Source organism: Pan troglodytes, chromosome 4 (assembly GCF_028858775.2).
Source record: "Pan troglodytes isolate AG18354 chromosome 4, NHGRI_mPanTro3-v2.0_pri, whole genome shotgun sequence".
Lineage (NCBI taxonomy): Eukaryota > Metazoa > Chordata > Mammalia > Primates > Hominidae > Pan > Pan troglodytes.
The window spans coordinates 48,143,587-48,164,894 of record NC_072402.2 but is presented as its reverse complement, the minus strand read 5'-3'; positions in this window follow the sequence as shown (position 1 = coordinate 48,164,894).

Genomic DNA, 21,308 nt, shown 5'->3' with positions numbered 1-21,308 from the left:
CGCAGAATAACAGAACTATGAAATTTTCTGACAAAGATGATGCTGAATACAGAAAAATAGTTCAATCTGGCTGTAAAATATTTTCTCTCTTCATTGTCCTTCATCAGTTGGAATTTAGAAAATGCTGTGCCTTTGGAGAAGTACTTTGTAAATGTGCCTAAGCAACCTAACATGGTAGTATGTTATTTTGTAAATAAGTCTTTCAAATTTTGACTGCATTTTGTTCAAAAGCTAGCATTTACTAATACACAGAAGCAAGATCCTTGACAAATTTTATCCTATAAAATTAATTGCCAAAGAAAATTAGTCTGAATAGAGACAGAAAGGCAGTGCTTATGAAAATATTGAACTCAAATATTTATACATTTTAATTTTTAAAGGTAGAATTGATGCTATCCTCCGTTTAGTAGAATTTACTTTGAGCTTCCTGCATACTTCAGCTCTTGTAAGAGTGTATTTTCTAATCTAAAATATTGTAGCCAGGCCAGGTGTGGTGGCTCATGCCTATAATCCCAGCACTTTGGGAGACCAAGCCGGGTGGATTGCTTGAGCCCAGGAGTTCAAGACCAGTCTGGGCAACATGGCAAAACCCTGTCTTTACTAAAAATACAAAAATTAGCTGGGCATGGTGGCATATGCCTGTAGTCCCAGCTACTTGGGAGGCTGAGGCGGGAGGATCACTTAAGACTGGGAGGTTGAGGCTACAGTGAGTTTTGATCGTGCCACTGCACTCCAGACTCCAGCCTGGGTGACAGAGAGTGATCCTGTCTAAAAAAAAGAAAAAGAAAAAATATATATATAGTCTACCAAGAGAATTCAGTTTAAGATATCAACAATATCAAATTTAGTAATTATAAATGCAACTTTGAAAATATTAGAATAAATTTTATGAAAAATAAGGAAAAATTATACAAAATATACTTTAAAAAGTATATGGGTCAGAAAAATAACAATCATATACCATTAGAAAACAGATATAAATTTGAAAATTAATTAAAATACATGAATATGTTCCAGGAATCATTATTCTGTTGTTTAATGTTCAAATAATCAATATAAGAAATTTTTGAAAATTTCACTTTAATATACATGGACATGTAATTTTGTTTGTGAATATGTTCATTTAAATTTTCTAGAAAGCTTTTATATTTGAAAATAGTTTGAACAAAACAGTTTTGTTGATCCAGTTATATCATGATACCAATTTGTTAGTTAATAAGAAAAAGTCTGTAAAAATTATGTAACTAGTTATTCTTAGTGCCTTTTTACTCTCAATGATATCCTGGTTTGGATGATAAATTACATTACCCTAGTTATAATTATTTGTCATGTACTCAGAATGCCTGGACTTCTGGGTAATAACAATAAATTGATATTAAGTTCTCTCTCCTATAAAGCCCACCAAAATGACTTAAGAGAATAAAATGCTTTAAGTCCATAAAGCCAAAGAGTAGAGGCATGGAAACAAAGAATGCAAAATGGCAAAAATTGCTGTAAGATTTAAGGCAGATGGGTGGGGGTAACTTATTAAACAGAGCCAAGAGGCTTCAACCCACCTTTGTGCCTACAGAGGGGCAAGCCCATCACTCCGAAAACCCCAACAGCTTCAGGACATGTAGAAAAGCACGGGTGAGGCATGAGGGTGAAAACCAGGGGTGTTACTGAGAGAGCCTGGGTAATGTAATGATTACCAGCCTTTCTCAACTGGGGATTCTGCAGAGGATTAAACCCTGCAGAAAATGGTTTGAACTACTAATCTCTCAATTCTTCCAAGGACGGCACAAACTTACTGCCTGTCTTCATGCATGAGAGGGAAGTTTATTCATTCCCTATAATGGATGCCTTAGCACATCACAGCTGAAGCCTCTTGCAGCACCCCAGCTTAGAAGGACCAGCTTCTTAGAAGGGCTGCCTGCTACTCTGAGTAGATACTGTTGAAAACACTGAATTCTGAAGCCCTTAGGCCCCTTCCTCCACCTTGCTTCCTGAATGCCAGCAACAGGATTTATACTCTGCTGAGGCAGATTAAAAGATTCTTCCTTGGGGAGATTGAAGAACTACAGAGAAAAGACCTACAAATACTGATAGTGAAACCCTCCAGTTGACAAGCCCTGCCCAGACCCCAAGTTTTCAATCAACATTTTAGAGTCTCCCTCTTACATATGAGTGTCAATAGATTGCCAGAGGTTTGAAGGAGCCATGGGTGTGAAAGACAAAGGCCAATATCAGCAAATAGAAGAAAATAAATTCCGAGGCAGCAGAGACAATGAGAAATTGCAAGCTTTAAAGTAACTGCTAACTAAAAGCCTTAGAGATACATTGCATCCATGAAACAAAAAGAGTCAGAAATGTGTTGAATATAAACGTTTCTGAAGAACATTTTGAACGTAAAGTTGAGGAAATCTGCTAGAAAACAATAGAAAAAAAAGGAAAATAGGAGAAAAAAAGAAGAAAATTAGAGAATGGATTGAGGATCTAAAAAGAATTTTAGAGCTAAAACATAAAACGGAGAGGAAATTATTCAGGAAAGTATATAAGATTCCCTAGACTGAAGGACTCACATCTCTAGACATAGAAGGTTCTATCAAGTTCCCTGCACAAATAATAATTTCAGAAAGATCCATATTAATGCGTGTTAAAGAGGGAATAAAGCAAGTCACATGCAAAGGACGAGGAATCAGCCAGGCATATGGCTAATACCTGTACTCCCAGCACTTTGGGAGGCCACGGTGGAAGGATTGCTTGAGCCCAGGAGTTTGAGACCACCCTGTGCAACATGGCAAGACCCCATCTCTATAAAAAATTTAAAAATTAGTTGGGCATGGTAACATGTGCCTGTGGTACCAGCTACTTGAGAGGCTAGGTGGGAGGATCACTTGAGCCTGAGAGGTTTAAGTTGCAGTGAGCTATGATTGCCACACTGCCCTCCAGCCTGGGCAACAGAGTGAGAAGCTATCTCAAAAAAAAAAAAAAAGGGAATCTAAGTGACAACAGGTATCTCATTGGCACCACAGAAAGCTTGATGGCAAAGGAGCAAGGCCTTCAAAGTCTGAGAAAAAGAGTCTATGTTTAGTTTCTATAGCGGAGCCAAATATACTGTTACTCTAACTTCCTTGGCTATTGTCTTAAGCTACTATTAACCTCTTGCTTATCAAGTTGCTTATTTACTTATCAGGGCTAGCAGGTATCTGGAGTTTCCCTTGAAAGAACCCAAGATTTTCCCTTATTTCCATGCTTGGGTGGCCTGCAGGCCCCTAAGAGGCATCCCTACTCCCAACCTAAAATTCTTAACCCAGATAAATTATCAATCAAATATAAGGGAAGAATAAAAACATTTTCAGACACTTACCTTCCATGCATCCTTAAAGAGTAACTAGAAGATGTTATTTAGCAAAACAAAATGAGATGAAATAGTTCCCTTGACCCCTTTGCAGGACTCATGAAGGGATGGCTCACTTACTCAGCCCACAGTGCTCAAGCCCCTTGCAGGAAGGGGAGCACGCAGGTAAGCGGGTGCAGGAGCTGGGGTGAGTGCCTTTGGGAACTAGCAGGGACAAACCCTGTACTGGCCTGTGGCAGTGTCTAGGTGTTGCCTGTGACCTCTAAAGCGCCAGAGGGCATGTGTTACAGTGTGCTATTTTAGCTTTCCTGTCCAAGGATGGCTGACATGTTAAACAGCTCAGTGGAGAGTCAGTGTGACAGCCTCTTGCACCTGCACTTGGGTCCTTATCCAGTGCCCAAGAAGAAGGAGATCACATGGACTTGAAGGATGATGAATGTGGAGATTTTATTGAGCAGGGGAAGTGGCTTTCAGTGGATGGGGAGCTGGAAAGGGGATGGAGTGGGAAGGTGGTCTTCTCCTGACTGTAGTCTTTGACCATACTACTTCCCCAATCATAGTTTCTGATGTCCAGCTGCTTCTTCTCCTCTCAACGGTCAGACACTTTTCTCTTCTGTGTGTATGTCCTTCTCTGCCATGCTGCTCTGCTCCTCTGCCAGTGGAGCTTAGGGTTTTTATGGGCACAGCTTAGGGTTTTTATGGGCACAGCTTAGGGTTTTTATGGGCAGGCCAAAAGGCAACATCTGGATGGGAAAACAGAAATGTGAAGTTCTCATTTAGGGCCATGAGTTCAGGCTTGAGGGCAGAGCCCTTGCCAGGGACCCTGCCCTCTTCTACTTCTTCTACTTCTTCTACTCAGTATTTCCCTGCCTCCTGTCTGTATCAAAGGGACTAAATCAAGAAAAGAGGAGTCAAGAGATCCAGAAATGAAAATCCAAAAGCAGTGAAGAGAAGTCCCAGGATACTTGTGTGCAGCAGCCTGGGTGTCAATCAGCTCCCAATGGGACAGAAGGACCAGGGATGCCAGGAGGGAGGTCTCCAGGAATGAATTGCAACCAATAGATGTTGTAATAAGTCTGACTAATGAAAAATAGTGTCAAGAGCAGTTTTATAGAGATGTTGGAACTGTAGGAAGAATCAGCAAAAGGCACACTGAAAATTAAGCAAATGGAAAAACAATAAGATCAAATAAAGAAAATCATAAACATTACTTGGCTTAGCAATACACATCATTCATTCAACCATAATTGTATACACCTTAGTGTTAAGTAAACAAAAAATTGTAATTTAATCACTTTGGGAGATTGACAATAGAGGAAAGGAACCAAAGTCGTAAATGAATCTGTTTGTAAAAAACACTTTCAACCAAACTTTACCAGGCTCCTGTTGTGTGTCCAGCTTTGTGCTAGGCTGAGAGAGCAAGGTAATGAAGATGTGTCTGTAAGGATTGCACAGTCTGATGGGAGAGATTGCAAATTAATTTGTGTTAATAAGCTGTTTCCAGCAAATTCTCTGAGGCCTTGGTTACAGGTCTGCCCATTCCTTTCTGAAAGCTCCAATCCTTTAAATGGATGGCAATTTACACTTGAAAAAGGATTCTTAAGTTAGCAATATTTTCACTGCAGGGACCTTTTCATTGTGAGCTTTTGGTACATTTAGTATTTATTTACACACAGTTAAGTGTTGTATAAAGTTAGAGACAGGCTGCAATCCTAAATTTCCCTTCCCAACCAGGTAGAGTGTTATATACTTGGATCTTAAATATACTCAAGGAATTGCATAACTTTCTGCTCACTACTCTATATTTATCTCTTGGCAGGGGACTAAGCTCCACTAGGCTTGCCCATTTCCTTGGGCCTCTATGAGTACTATAGTTCCCCTAGGATTCATTATATTTATGGAACACTTATATGATTCACTTGATTCAGAAACAGGATGATTGTCCTGCTTCAACATACCATTGGGAGGAGGTCTGGCAAGGTCTGAAGGTGAACAACCTCTTTGACAAGAAAGGAGGGCATTTCCTGATAGGAAAATGTGATTTAAAAAAAATTAAGCCATTGGACCTCTCCATTAGAAAATGAAATCTTGAATCTTTGAAATTTCTATCCAATAGAATGTTCTGTGATATGGGAATGTTCTGTGCTGTCTAATACCTTAGCCCCTGTGGAATTGGATTTGTGTGACTATATAGCACATTGGACTATGATGCTATTTAGTGTTTAAAATGTGGTTGGTGAGAACAAGAAACAGAAGTTTTAATTTCATTTAACTTTAATTCATTTAAGTTTATAATTAAATGGCCACATGTGGCTAGTAGCTACCATGTGGTACAATGCAGGTCTAGAGAGAAGCTGTGTTATCTGGTTCAATAAGTCACTAGATAATTTTTTAGGATTTTCTCAACCTCTTATTTTCTCTTATTTAGGAACTAATAATAAGAACCTAGAACTATAAGGGCCTGATTGATTATATTAGAGATAATGTAAAAAGGGAGAAGTAGAGATAGGCTTAGGGAATAAAATAATCCAAGGTGGAGGCTGAGGTAGCAGCTAGACATGAGAAAGACGAAAGTAGTGACTTTGAAAGATGAGAGTGATGGGGTGGGAGGGAAGGAAAGGGAGGGAGGTTGAGGCGGAGAGAGGAGGGAGAAAGGAAAAAAGGAAAGAAGAAAAGAAGGAAAGGAAGGAAGGAAGGAAGGAAGGAAGGAAGGAAGGAAGGAAGGAAGGAAGGAAGGAGGGAAGGAAGGGCCCAGTGGGCTTTCCTTGCCTGCTGCTTAGACAGAGACAATTTATCAAGACAGGGGAATTGCAGTAGAGAAAGAATTTAGTTTATGCAGAGCCGACTGTAGGGGAGACCATGGTTTTATTATTACCCACTCAAATCAGTCTCTCCAAGAATTTAGGGATCAGGGTTTTTAAGGACAATTTGGTGAGTAGGGGCCAGTGAGTCAGGAGTGCTGATTGGTTGAGTTGGAGATGAAGTCACAGGGAGTTGAAGCTGTCTCCTTGCACTGAGTCAGTTCCTGAGTGAGGGCCCACAAGACCAGATGAGCCAGTTTATCGATGGTGTCAGATAAACTGTCAGATGAGCCAGTTTATCGATGGGTGGTGTCAACTGATCCACTGGGCCTGCAAAGTATTTAAGCACTCATTTTAGATTTTTCAATAGTGATGTTATCCCCAGGAGCCTCCAGCTACATGACTCCTAAAGTATAACTTCTAATCTTGTAGCTAATTTGTTAGACCTACAAAGGCAGTCTAATCCCCAGGCAGGAAGGGGGTTTGTTTTGGGAAAGGGCTGTTACCACGTTTGTTTCAAAGTTAAAGTATAAACTAAATTCCTCCCAAAGTTAGTTTGGCCTATGCACATGAATGAACAAGGACAGCATGGAGGTTAGAAGCAAGATGGAGTCGGTTAGGTCAGATCTCTTTCACTGTAATAATTTTCTCAGTTATAATTTTTGCAAAGGCAGTTTCAGAGTGGAGGAAGGAACCAAGGAAGAAAGCTTAGAAAACACATCATTGATGAATGACTGAGCCTGGGGGCTACAGGCTGATAGGAGAACCCAGCCTACTGACAGATCACACTACAAGCAGTGTGGACTCAATTCTTTTATTCATCTTATCAAATTAACCACTCATTTATCTAAGTAATGTCTTCCAGTTTAAACATTTACATTGCCATGAATAAATGAAAATGTATTTCACCTTGGTTAGCATAATCAAAGCTATAATTTTCTTTAAAATTAATAGATGAAGTCTAATACATACATTTACTAATTAGCAATTTGAACACCATGTGCACAATGGTACATGTACACAAACACACACTGATATCTTACCTTACCTCATTTCTGTAAATTACCTAAATCTTTCCTTAATTTATTGACTGAAGAAATACGAGCAAAGAGCCCAAGGAATTTCCTGTCATTTCTCTAGAATGCATTACATCTTCCCCTCAGCTTGGCAATAAGGGGCCCTAACCTGAAATGTACAACTTGAAAATTTCACACACACACACACACACACACACACACACACACACACACACACGTGTGCTGCTTAGTTTTTAAATACGTCTTTGACTAAATGAATAGATGACGACCAGAATCATCTGGGAGCTTACTTTCTATCAGAAGAAATAGCAAGTTTCTTTGGTCCAGATTTGGTCAAATGCCTTTTATCTTCAGAAAAGTATTAAAATTTATCCTAAATTATCATAGATCTGTAAATCTAGGCTCCAAAAGATACTCCCTTTGGAAAGTAAAATGTAATAAAATTTTAAATAATTCAAGTTCGACTCACAACATTATTACCAGGGCTCATTGCCTCAGAGAGACCATTACTACATAAAAGGGGACTGTAGGAAGAATTAGTTAAAACTCTGTAGGTTGATGAAAAAGAATTGATTCAATGGTGTTTATTTATACTGAACACAAATATCTATAGCAATACTTGAAGTAATATGCTTAATTATATTTAGAACTTTATGCTAGGTTCTGAAACACTTGTTGACTTCTTTCAAAAGTCAAGACTTGCTCAGCAAGTCTTTATTTAAAGCGCTTAAGAGATTGGCAGGTTAGCAAATTTCAGCAGATTAGTGGGAAAAAAACAGCACTGTCCAGGAAAAGAAAAAACAGACATTTTGGATAAAATATTCTTCAGCGAGGCTGAAATTTTAGCACCTTTTCTTTCTCAGCTTCTTCAGTTCTTGTACTAGAAAATTATAAGGGTACAGATACATTTACAGTGACATATATTTGTCAGTCAGTGACATTTACTGGGTCTGCCCTCTGCAGAAACGTGAACTGACGTAGTGTGAGGGATTCAAAAGAACTGCAAGACCAGATCTTCCTCTCAAGAAATTGCACTTGAAAATAGATGAAAAGCATATTCATAGAATAACACAGCAAGAGCATATGAATAGAGTAAAATCTCTAGGTACGTAATTAATGAAGGCTCATTGAGTAGAGGAATTGGGTCCAGTTAATCAGGAAAAGTTCTCAAGGAGTGATTTTAAAGCCCAATTTGAAAGGTGAGAAAGAGCTTAATGGAATGGGGTGAGAGGATACATCCCTCACTGCTTACCTATCCCCGCTTACAGATGAGTGTAATTTGGGGCTTGTGCAGCCAATGTCACTCTTCATATTGGTTAATGGTGTGACTGAAGCAAGGCAGCGTTACACTGAAAATGCTGCTCAAGTGCCATGTTACAGGGCAGGCAGGGGACAGGTTGGTATTCTATGATCCTCCTCTCTGAATGGCAACTTCCAAGCTAACCTCAGATCAAAGAAATAACAAGAGTAGTACAGAGGCTTCTTAAAAAGAGGGAACTGAGGTCAGGAAAGCATGTTGTCCATTTTGAAACAAAACAGTTGCTAAGCAGAGCTGACTGGAGGCACTATGAAAGAAGGAGGGCCCATAGGAGAGTGCGCCCCCTGTGGACCACGGGGGTGGCAATGGAGCGAAAGGAAGCCCAGGTGTTTCCTACAAGGTAGGGAGGAAGTATGTTGCTAACCACCAGGTGCCAAATACCTGCTTCTGCTCAGGTAAGGTGATTGCCCTCTCAAGGAGCAGGGATGGACTGGGGGCGGTGGGTGGCAGGAAAGGTTATGAGTTCAGGCGATTATGATATGGTGTAGCAAATGTTATCCTAGAGGTGAGTGAGAACACAGTGAGGACCCAGGGACATGTGTTGCCTGGGAGATGTCTGAAGACCACAGAGCTTGTGAGTGACATTTGACTTTTGAATCAGGCCGTGAAGACTCAGTAGTCATTTTCTAGGTAAAGAAGGTTGGGAGTCATTTCAGGCAGCGGGACAAGCCAGTAAGAAAATATAGAAGCATATAAGGGATGTTTCATGTTTAAATTATACATTTATTTTGTGAGATTTTTCTGTGTCTAAAAAGGCACAATCTGCACCTTAGAGGAAAGACCCCTACCTTCTAGGCAAGGGAGAGATAAGGAAGAAATGTTGGTCAGCACACTTGTGTAAAGTAAAGCAGTCTCATGAATCCAGCTGCTCATTTGTAGGAAATCCCAAGGTCAGAAGAACACGCTGGACTGCACCATCAGGGAGCTGTCAGCAAAATCCAGACTGTGGCAACTCAACTGGCCCCACTTGCACTGTAAGGCAAAGAAAAGGACTATGGAGGTGTCTGCAGGTCAAAAGAAATTTAAAACACATTAGTGAAAAACTGGGCCAGACAGAACTATAGTTTTTGTCACTTGGTGAAAAGGAAAAACATAAAGGAACACAAGAAAGAGACTTCTATGAGAATTTGGGACCAGGGCACATGATGGGATTTTTGCAGTCACTGGAAAGTTCTTTTCTTGCTCTGAATGGTGGTTATAAGGGTGTTTGCTTTAATTGTTCATTAAGCTTAACATTTATTTTGTGAGGTTTTCTGTAGAAAAAAATTTTTAAATAAAATTGTAAGTAAAACTTTTCCAAGGGTGAACTGAGTTCCATGCAGAGATGAGTCTCACTTGTAGACAGAGGTCTTGCTGGAGCCAAACCCAGGACCATCTTAACTGAGCCAGAGAGAGTCTGACAGGAAAGACTGAACCTGCTGAAGGCAGCACAGGTCAGCTCTGCCTTACTCAGGCTGTGAGAGCACCAATGCTGAAGGCACACTGACCCGCCTGGTGAGCCATCCGCTTCCACACCTGCCTTTCCCAAGGCAGCAGTTTGTATCAAAAAACAGCCAAATAACAAACTATATGCATTATCCTAGGTTCTCCTTGCTAGAATGCAGCAGATATTTGATTCCTCCAATTACTGGGTAACTTTAAGTTTTAGGTAAGTTGGCTGAAAGTGTATTCATTAACTCTTCAGTTTGCCTTTTAAGATGGAGAGCAATGTGGGTCTAGGGCAGAAAAAAAAAAAATAAAAGCATGTGCAATTCTCTCCTACCAATAATCTATGCATTGTGCAGGCCTGGTGTTGACTTTCAGATCACATCCCCCAGTTCCTGAGACTGTCGCACATGTTTGTTTTCTACTAAGGAGTTAAACACCTCAAATGGTAGGTGTCAGCATTCAGTGTACACGAGTGCAGCCAGACATTAAACAGGATAATAATAAAGCAATAAGTAATATGGTTAAACAAATACATTCCCAATTGCCCTTGTCTCCTTCAAACATCTAATGCAGATGTTTCCGTCCTTATTAGTTCAGTGCTTCGGTCTCTCTCTGGTTTTCCCCTGGCATGGTGGAAGCAGTGTGTCTCGAAGAGAGCTTTCACATGGAGAAGGCTGTCAGCCTCTCTTAAATATAAGCAAGTAAAAGTAACTAAGGACTGTTTGTGTGTGTGTGATGCTTTTGATACTGGTCCCTGTAGTCATTCTGGCTTGCCCGTTTTAATGAGTAAGGTTTTCCTTGCTGTCTTCATATGTATTATTAACTCCATACACAGAGGTAGGGAGGATATGTAGGAAAAACAAATCAAGGATCAGATGCTTCAGGTCAACAGGGCGTTCACAAACATACACTTTTCAATGTCATGACCAAGGTCAATTGAAACTGTAACACCACTTGGCAGAGGGAGAAGAGACATAGGAAGAGCTTTCAAAGTTTAGAGGAATGAACCAGCAAAAGTTAGCCAGCATGTATTAGTTATTCATATAAGAGAGAGCTCACTTTAAATATTAGTTTTCATGCTGCTCTTTTGTACAGAATTTGTGGGAGGCTAAAACCTCAGCTTCCTGGTATCCTTTTGAAATGAGTTATTCCAGATAGCTGAGCACAATGAATGCCAGAAATTCATCTAATTAAGCACAAAATATTTTTAAAAGCGTATTGGGTGGAACTTTCTGGAAAATGTTTTATGAACTCTTCTGAGTGGCCAATAGAAAGAGTGCAGACTTTACGTTCTCATTGTTCAATTCCCACCTATGAGTGAGAACATGCAGTGTTTGGTTTTCTGTCCTTGCGACAGTTTGCTCAGAATGATGGTTTCCAGCTTCATCCATGTCCCTACAAAGGACAGGAACTCATTCTTTTTTATGGCTGCATAGTATTCCATGGTGTATAGGTGCCACATTTTCTTAATCCAGTCTATCACTGACGGACATTTGGGTTGGTTCCAAGTCTTTGCTATTGTGAAGAGTGCTGCAATAAACATACGTGTGCATGTGTCTTTATAGTAGCATGATTTATAATACTTTGGGTATATACCCAGTAATGGGATCGCTAGGTCAAATGGTATTTCTAGTTCTAAATCCTTGAGGAATCGCCACATTGTCTTCCACAATGGTTGAACTAGTTTACACTCACCAACAGTGTAAAAGTGTTTCTATTTCTCCACATCCTCTCCAGCACCTGTTGTTTCCTGACTTTTTAATGATCGCCATTCTAACTGGTGTGAGATGGTATCTCACTGCAGTTTTGATTTGCATTTCTCTGATGACTAGTGATGATGAGCATTTTTTCATGTGTCTGTTGGCTGCATAAATGTCTTCTTTTGAAAAGTGTCTGTTCATATCCTTTGCCCACTTTTTGATGGGTTGTTTGATTTTTTTCTTGTAAATTTGTTTAAGTTCTTTGTAGATTCTGGATATTAGCCCTTTGTCAGTTGGGTAGATTGCAAAAACCAAGAAAGCTGGAATACTCACAGCCCCATTTACTAATTCAATGTCCTTTGGTAAATTAATTATCTTACTGAGCTTCCGTGTCTTAACCCTGTAAAATGGGCACAATTGCATTATATAGTTAAGTATCAAGTAAATATTGGTTAATTGTGAGAACTCTTCATTACTGACCTCTCTTAGGCTACCAGCCTGGCTCTAGTCTTTCACATTTTAGAAAGACATTGTCAGCAGGGCACAGTGGCTGATGCCTCTAACCCCAACACTTTCAGAGGCCAAGGCAGGCGGATCACCTGAGGTCAGGAGTTCAAGACTAGCCTAGCCAACATGGCAAAACCTTGTCTCTTCTAAAAATACAAAAATTAGCTGGGCGTGGTGACAGGCGCCTGTAATCCCAGCTACTCAGGAGGCTGAGGCAGGAGAATCACTTGAACCCGGGAGGTGGAGGCTGCAGTGAGCTGGCTGAGATCACACCACTGCACTCCAGCCTGGGAGACAGATGGAGACCCTGTCTCCAAAACAAACAAACAAAAAAACAAAAAACAAAAAAAGAAAGACATTGTCTGGAAAAATGCCAATGTCTCACCTGGAAGGTCACAGAAAGGGTGGAAGAATACACTTGATGACGTTGGAAGAATCCATGGTTTGAGGGGTTCTAGAAGGAACTGGGATGTTTGCATAGAGCTGGTTCTTAGGGCTGAGTATGCAGCATCTGCGTGATATGGTTGAGAACTGAAAGTTTCCCCTGCCATCTACCTACCGTCATAGGATGCCCTTTTGGGGTAAGACATTAGTCCTCTAGAACTTTTTTATTACACAGGGTTTTAGAAGGTGTGTGACAGACATGGCAAGACAACACACGGGTCCCTCTTCAAGGAAGGACACGCTGCCCAACTGCAAGACGTGTGCTTAGCCACAGCTTCCAGCTGTTAATTCAGGGTCAGCCTCAGCTTACTGGCCAAGATCACACTCTTTTTGGAACATCTTCCAGCCAGTGTCTAAGCAAGGGGATGACAGCTGAGGGCACTGAGAGCATGCTTTTTTCATCATGGCTTTCAGCCAATGACTTTGGAAGACAGTGGTGCTAGGCCCTGACCATTTTGGCCCAACTTTGGAGCCCTCTACTGGGCAGTAGCTCCCATTGGAAAGGCAGAGACTGTCATGTCTGTATCACCATCTGGGGTTCTTCCTGCCTGATCTTGTTTCCTCTTCTTTCCTTTCATAGTGTTATTCCCTAGTAAACCTTTTGTACACCTAACCCTGTCTCAGCATCTGTCTGCTTCCTGGAACAGAATGGGTCTCACGTCACCTAGGGCGGGAGGAAGCATTAGCACAGCTTAGACCAGTGAGTCAGGGACCAAGAATGAGGCAGACCTCTGCACAGTTTAAAGAGGACGAGAAAAGTTGTGAGGGCACATTAGGGGAGACTCCAGGCAGCCAGGGGACAGCTGCAAGAGTTGGGGTTAGGGAAAAGGGCAGTGCTGTCTTCTTCACCATGAGCTGAGGACCCGACATGGAGGGGGATCCACTCAGGGTCATGGCGATCAACCAGGAATGGGGACAGACACAAGGCAGGCAGGGAAGTTGCTGAACTGTGCTTTACACAGGTGATCTTCAACCTCACAATAAATCTGCCAAGTTCCATACAAATAAGAAAAAATGAGACCCAGACAGGTTTGATATTCCTTTAAGCTGGTAAATGGTGAGAGTCAGCCTGTAGCTCCCTTGAGCTGAGATGCCTCTGGAAAGAAGGAGATGAATATTTCATACTTTTTTGGATCCACTCAGCATCTTTTGCCTTTGGGAATGGGTGGTATTCATGCAGCCCTGCCTTTCTCATGATAAAGGGTGGGCAGGCAGGGAGTGGCAGAACACAGACTGACCAAACAGATTACTCAAAACCCCTGGATTTAAGGAATGATCTGGGGAGAGCATGTGACCCAAAGGGGCCAATCAATGTATTACCCTGCCTAGGAAATGATTTGCTAGTGCAGTACTGCTAGGTCTAGGGTGTTTTGAAATGTTCTGAAGGGATTTTTGGTGACTTCCTTAAAAGGAAGATGTCAACTTAAGTTTAACTGCTATAGTCGGCAGATACTCTATAATCTTAGAAATGGGAGGTATAAGGACAAGTTTTAATTGTTCAATACATAATACTTAAAAAGTAAGGGCCGGGAGCAGTGGCTCAGGTCTATAATCCCAGCTACTCTGGAGGCTGAGGTGGGAGGATCACTTGAACCTGTAGGAGTTTGAGGCCAGCCTGGGCAACATAGCAAGACCTCCATCTTAAGAAAACAAAGTAACTTAAAGGGAGGGTTGTTGAGTATTATTCCCGACTTGTACATGGAAAATAGATACTGTCTAGGCCTGAAATCCCAGACTCCAATGGCTGGTTTTATACCTGTCCCATCGTCAGTCTCCACTGAGCTGCTGCCTCGTGTCTCATTGGTTTTATGAAACACTTGCATTAGCTGGTGGTTATGGTAGTTCTACCCTCAGGGAAAGTGCTGCTGCTTCTTCTGTGGTTCTAAGATGATATGTCTGACAGGGTCCTTGAAAAGTACCTCTAGCACTCCTTGTTTCAAAGATTGTGAGTCGTATCGTACGCAGTTACTCCTATGCCAACTCTGCCCCCAGGGTTTGGTTTGAGAGACGCACTCAGTGTTCAGCCCATCACCCTCGACTGCTAACTTGCTGGCTTCCCCAGCTCTTTATTTCACTGTCTCCCACCCTCCACCACATCCTAGTATTCAACAGCTCATTAATATATGTAGTAATTAATTATACATTAATTATTATATGTAATAATAAACAGAGCCAATGGACTTGGCCTTGTTTTAGGTATTGAGGATACAATGGTGCACAAAGACAGACAAGTATTTGCCTCCTTAGGGTTTCTATTCTCGGGATAACTCACAATTAAATGCAAGTTGACATTCAATTAACTGGCCCACCGTATTCCATAAACACACTTCTCTGTGTCCACATACATCCTTCCCCATGTCTTGGGGGAGAAACTGTCCCTCTACCTACCACTTGATTACCTGGGATATTTCCTATCCCCTCTTGACTCCTCATGGAAATTTCTCAGTAAATCAATTCCTCACTTCGTTTGCTAGTTTCTTCATTTGATTGGCTAATTCCCTGTGCATGTTAATATGAGCCAATAAAGTGAAGGGCTCATACAGCCCAGTCTTTGGGTGATACTAAGAAAACAAATGTGGCAATACAGGTAGAGATTGCATGAAAAGCAAATACACCTGTACACACATTAATGCATTTTATCCTTTATTGTGTGTCATTAATCAGATTTCTAGAACCCTTTTTGAATGAAAAAAAATTAAACTCTTGACAAATAGTGGTCTCACAAAGATGCTACCAACTGGTAAAGTCTTTCTGAAATAATTAGCTCTTCCCATTTTCTGATAATTCTGTCTAAATGTGCTTTAGATATATTGAGACTATTTGGTTAGATGCATACAAATCCAAAATTTAAAAAAAAAATTCTTGGTTAATTTCTTCCAATTATCAGAGCATGATGGCCTATTTTATGCCTAGTTATTGCCTTAAAGTTTATTTTTTCTGGCAATATTGTCACAAATCTCTTTTATTATTCCCTTATTATATCACTGCTATCTCATGTTAAACATTCTGTGTTGCTAAGTTTCAGATGTGACTCTTCTAAATAGCTTATAATTTGAGTTAGTTTAGTTTAAAAAACAAAACTAAACTAAACACGGGAGCCCCCTGTCTTTTAAAGAAGTTGAATTCATCTACATTTGATGCAATTTCTGAGGTATTTGAATTTATTCTGCCTTTTATGTTGTGTTTTCCATGTATCATTGTTTGTATTTCCCTTTTGTTTCCTTTTCTGACTTCTATTGGGTTTAAACTTTTTAAAAAATCAACTTTTTTTTTTTTTACTAGTTTGGAAGCTACATATTTCATTTCTATTTGTGTGAGTTTTTTCTTTAAAAATTTTAACATGCACAGCTAACAAAATCTAAATTATTGTTGCTTAGTATTTTAGTTCCATCTTATTTTCAAAACCTTCAACATTAGAAATTATTATTAAAGCATATTGAATTTACCCACAGAAAAGAGGCCTCTTTTCTCAACATTGCACCCAACTTCTTCCTTCTGGGTTCAATTTCCTTTTTTTCTGAATTATGCTTTATACTAGTTCTTTCAGTTGAGGCTATGTGGATTGTAAACTCTTTCAGTATTTGTCTCGAAATGTCTTTATTTTGGCCTTACTCTTGAATAATAACTTTGCAGGGCATAAAATTGTAAGTTGCCTTCTATTTTCTGTGAAGATTTGATTCTATTGGTTTTTTTTTTTAATTCTATTTGTTGCTGATGAGAAATTTACTCTTAGCCATCCCTCTATAGACACTCTGTCTTCTCTGGTTGTTTATAAAAAGTTTTTCTCTTGATCCTTGCACGCTGAAGTTTTGCTACAATATGACTCAGTGTGGATTTCTTTATATTTACCTTGCTTGGGGCTTGGTATTAACCTAACGATCAAGCATGTAAAAATTCAGGAAAATTCCATACCATTTTCTCAAATATTGCTTGTCACTCATTTTCTCTGGACCAGTGGTCAGCAAACTATGACCCATTGGCCAAACCTGTCCACTGCTTGTTTTTGCAAATAAAATTTTCCTGGAACCTAGCCACACACATTTATTCATATAATGTTTATGGCTGCTTTTGTACTACAACTGCAGACTTGAGTATTTGTGACAGATTTTATGGCCCATGGAGTCTAAAATATTTACTGCTAATTTCTTTACAGAAAAAGTTTGACAACCTCTGCTCTAGACCCTCATTCTGAAACTTCTATTAGACATAAGTGGGCTTCATTCTCTACTTTGTGTGTTTAATCTCTAATTTTCGTTTTTTTACAATTTTATCGCTCTGTGCTGCATTCTGGGTAATTTTCTCTGGAGCATGTTTTAGTTAATACATTCCTTTAAAATTATGTGTAATCTAATATTTAGTCCATCAATAGAATTATTTATTCAGTGATATTTTTCATTGCTGGAAACTTTTTAATTAAATTTTAAAATCTGTTTGTTCTTTGCTCATTATGGCATCTATTCTCCACCTCCATTGCCCATTTTGAATGTTTTTAAATTGATTCATCACCTTGAGTTTTTATGGTAGTTAACCTTCTATTTGTATTTGCTGGCTCTTATTATGGTGCGTCATGTCCTTTAGTGGCATGTTATTTTTGTTTGTGAGCTCATCTTCAGTGAAGATTTGATTTTTCTTCCTGTAGTATTTTAGTGTGTCCCTGGGTTTTGGACATATTGAGAGGTGACAGCGTGCTGGCAGCCCTCGCAGCCCTTGCTCTTGGTGCCTCCTCGGCCTTGGTGCCCACTCTGGCCGTGCTTGAGGAGCCCTTCAGCCCACCGCTGCACTGTGGGAGCCCCTTTCTGGGCTGGCCAAGGCCGGAGCCTGCTCCCTCAGCTTGCAGGGAGGTGTGGACGGAGAGGCATGGGCGGGAACCGGGGCTGTGCTCAGTGCTTGCGGGACAGCGCGAGTTCCAGGTGGGCGTGGGCTCAGCGGCCCTGCACTCGGAGCGGCCAGCTGCCCCCGACAGTGAGGGGGTTAGCACCTGGGACAGCAGCTGCTGTGCTCGACTTCTCGCTGGGCCTTAGCTGCCTCCCTGCAGGGCAGGGCTCGGGACCTGCAGCCGGCCATGCCTGAGCCTCCCCCTGGCTGTGGGCTCCTGCGCGGCCTGAGCCTCCCTGACGAGCGCCAGCCCCTGCTCCACGGCGCCCAGTCCTATCCACCACCCAAGGAAGGGCTGAGGAGTGCGGGCGCATGGCGCGGGACTGTCAGGCAGCTCCACCTGCGAGGCCCCGGTGCAGGATCCACTGGGTGAGGCCAGCTGGGCTTCTGAGTCTGGTGGTGACTTGGAGAACCTTTATGTCTAGCTAAGGGATTGTAAATACAGCAATCCACACTCTGTATCTAGCTACTCCGGTGGGGACTTGGAGAACCTTTATGTCTAGCTAAGGTATTGTAAATACACCAATCGGCACTCTGTACCTAGCTCAAGGTTTGTAAACACACCAATCAGCACCCTGTGTCTAGCTCAGGGTTTGTGAACGCACCAATGGACACTCTGTATGTAGCTAATCTAGTGGGGAGGTGGAGAACTTTTGTGTCTAGCTCAGGGATTGTAAACGCACTAATCAGCACCCTGTCAAAACGGACCAATCAGCTCTCTGTAAAATGGACCAATCAGCAGGATGTGGGTGGGGCCAGATAAGAGAATAAAAGCAGGCTGCCTGAGGTAGCAGTGGCAACCTGCTGGGGTCCCCTTTCACGCTGTGTAGGTTTTGTTCTTTTGCTCTTTGCAATAAACCTTGCTGCTGGTCACTCTTTGGGTCCACACTGCGTTTATGAGCTGTAACACTCACCGTGAAGGTCTGCCCCTTCACTTCTGAAGCCAGCGAGACCACGAACCCACGGGGAACAAACAACTCCAGACGTGCCGCCTTAAGAGCTGTAACACTCGCCGTGAAGGTCTGCAGCTTCACTCCTGAGCCAGCGAGACCATGAACCCACCAGAAGGAAGAAACTCGGAACACATCCGAACATCAGAAGGAGCAAACGCCAGACACGCCGCCTTTAAGAACGGTAACACTCACCACAAGGGTCTGTGGCTTCATTCTTGAAGTCAGTGAGACCAAGAACCCACCAATTCCAGACACAATATCTTACTAGAGAAGTTTTAATTTTGCTTTTTTTCAGATATCTCAGGGATTCATCACTCTGGAATCAATGTTTACATTAATTTCTTGGCTTAATAACTCCTGCACCTGTGAGCAATGAAAATTTGCACTGCATGTTGGTACATGGTATAGGCTTGGGATTTGGATTTTTTTTTAACTGTAGACTTTTATCTCTCTACTCGACCCCGTAATAGAGATAAACATCCTGTGCCTTACCATTTACTTTTCTGAGCCTGTGGCAAGAAGTTTGAAGTTTGTTGGGACACCTTTTCATCAAGGAGGCAACTCTTCCAGGGTTCCAATTTTGGCTGGAATCTTATTTTCATGGTTTTACCTTGAGAAGCACAAGGACACATTTCCTGTTCTCTATTCTGACCCCTAGCTTGGGATAGTGCCCTATCCAGGTTTGATTCCTGGATTCTATCTTCTACCATGTCCACTCACAAGCATAGCACTCTGGCTTCTGTTCCTCATGATTTCCTTAAAAAAAAAACCCCTAACATATAGTAAAGTTGGCATTTTTGAGGTTAAAGTTCTATGAATTTTAATACATACAAATTTGTGTAATTAGGATACAGAGCGTTTCCATCATGGCAAATTTCCTCATCACTTCTTGCAGCCAGAGATTTATTTTAAGTTCAGCATTGTATTCACTTTTTACGTTGTCATTTATGTATTATTTCTATGTATGTGTTTTAGGAATGGGAGCCGGTTAACTCAGTTTGCCATGTTTTCAGGACCACGAGGTGGCCCGTGCCCATTCTAACCAAAACGCTCATGGTAGTCATCAACAAATAATCCAATCATCTCATGTATTAGTCAGGGTTCTCCAGAGAAACAGGCCTATAGGATGTGCAAATGAATATATACGAAGGGGTTTTATTTAAGAAATTGGCTCATACAATTACAGAGGCTGGTAAGTGCAAAATCTGTAAAGTAGGCTGTCAGGTTGGAGACCCAGGAAAGAGCTGATGTTGCAGTTCAAGTCTGAAGGCCATCTGTTTCAGAAGTCTGTTTCCTCAGGGAGGTCGGGCTTTTGTTCTATTCAGGTCTAGAACTGATGGGATGAGGCCCATCCACATAAGGCAGGGCAATCTGCTTTACTCAAAGTTATCCAATTTAAATGTTAATCTCACCCCAAAACGCTCTTGCCCAAACATCCAGAATAATGTTTGATCACATATCTAGGCACCAAGGCACAGTCAAGTTGACAGATTAAAATTAAGCATCACAAGTCTGTCCCTTGTCAACTTGGCACCCGTATGCATCTTCTTAAACCATACTTAATCATAAAAATAAAGATAATAACAGGGTCACATTTCCACCCAACATGATACAACTATCTCTTTTTTTGTTTGTTTTTTGAGATGGAGTCTCATTCTATTGCCCAGGCTGGAGTGCACTGGCGTGATCTCAGCTCACTGCAACCTCCACCACCTGGTTGAAGTGCTTCTCCTGCCTCAGCCTCCCAAGTAGCTGGGATTACAGGCACCCACCACCATGCCTGGCTAATTTTTTTGGTATTTTTAATAGAGGTGGAGTTTCACCATGTTGGCCAGGCTGGTCTTGAACTCCTGACCTCAGGTAATCCTCCTGCCTCGGCCTCCCAAAGTGCTGGGATTACAGGCGTGAAATACAACTATCTTACATGTAAGTGAAAATGTACTATTACTTTCCCCAGAAGAGGATTCAAAGTCCCTGGGTGTTGCCTACTCTTCTTGATATCTCAGAACTTAAATACTTTGATAAAGACAAGCTAAATACTATGATATATATCTTATGTTAGGTGATAAAGGGATAAGAGTAGGAAGAAAACAAAGATGTTTGATACATACACATGTAACAAAACAAGGAAGAAATGCTCATGTGAATGACAGTCCTTATTTCTGTAACGGGTCATGTGGCTGTAGCTGGTATTTATAACTGCCTTCTTCCACTACCTATTCCATGTTCCCTTTGTTCTCATCAAGCACCTTAGCTTGTTATAGTTATTTATAGTTCTTTACCTGAAAACAGGGGTGGGGATGACATGCAAATCCATCATTCCTGAAGAGTCTGGGCCAATCATAGCCCAGCCCAGATTGGATTATTGTAGTTTTCCATTGACTTTAATCACAGGACATTGTAATAACAAGAAATGCCTTAAGGGAACTCCTGAATTCCCTATGTAGTCTTCATTACCTCCATTGTGGGATAGCAGTCTTATTTCTCCCTGGTAGTCAGAGTCAACCACCCTAGCTGGTATAGCAACACCCTTCATTGTCTGTTGATTTAGAGGCATAAGGATCCCAAAATGGCTGCATGTCAGAATCATTACTGTGATCCTGGTTGAACTAAAACCTCTAGGCTAGCAGAGCATAAGGTCACAGGGACAGAAAACATTTTGCTAGTGAGTCAGTAGGAGTAATAATGATGCCACTCCATTACCATCCCTTGATTCCTGGACCCACGAATCTTGGCTGTGAGTACTACACATCCAGTAGTACTATATATTTGATACTGATTTAAAGTGTATACAGCCTTACAGAGAACCTTGCCCCAGCCCTGCAAGATATTGCCACCTAGATGGCACGAAACTGTAAGGCCTACCTGTAACAGAGTCTTCAAAAGGCCATACCAGTGTTCCATC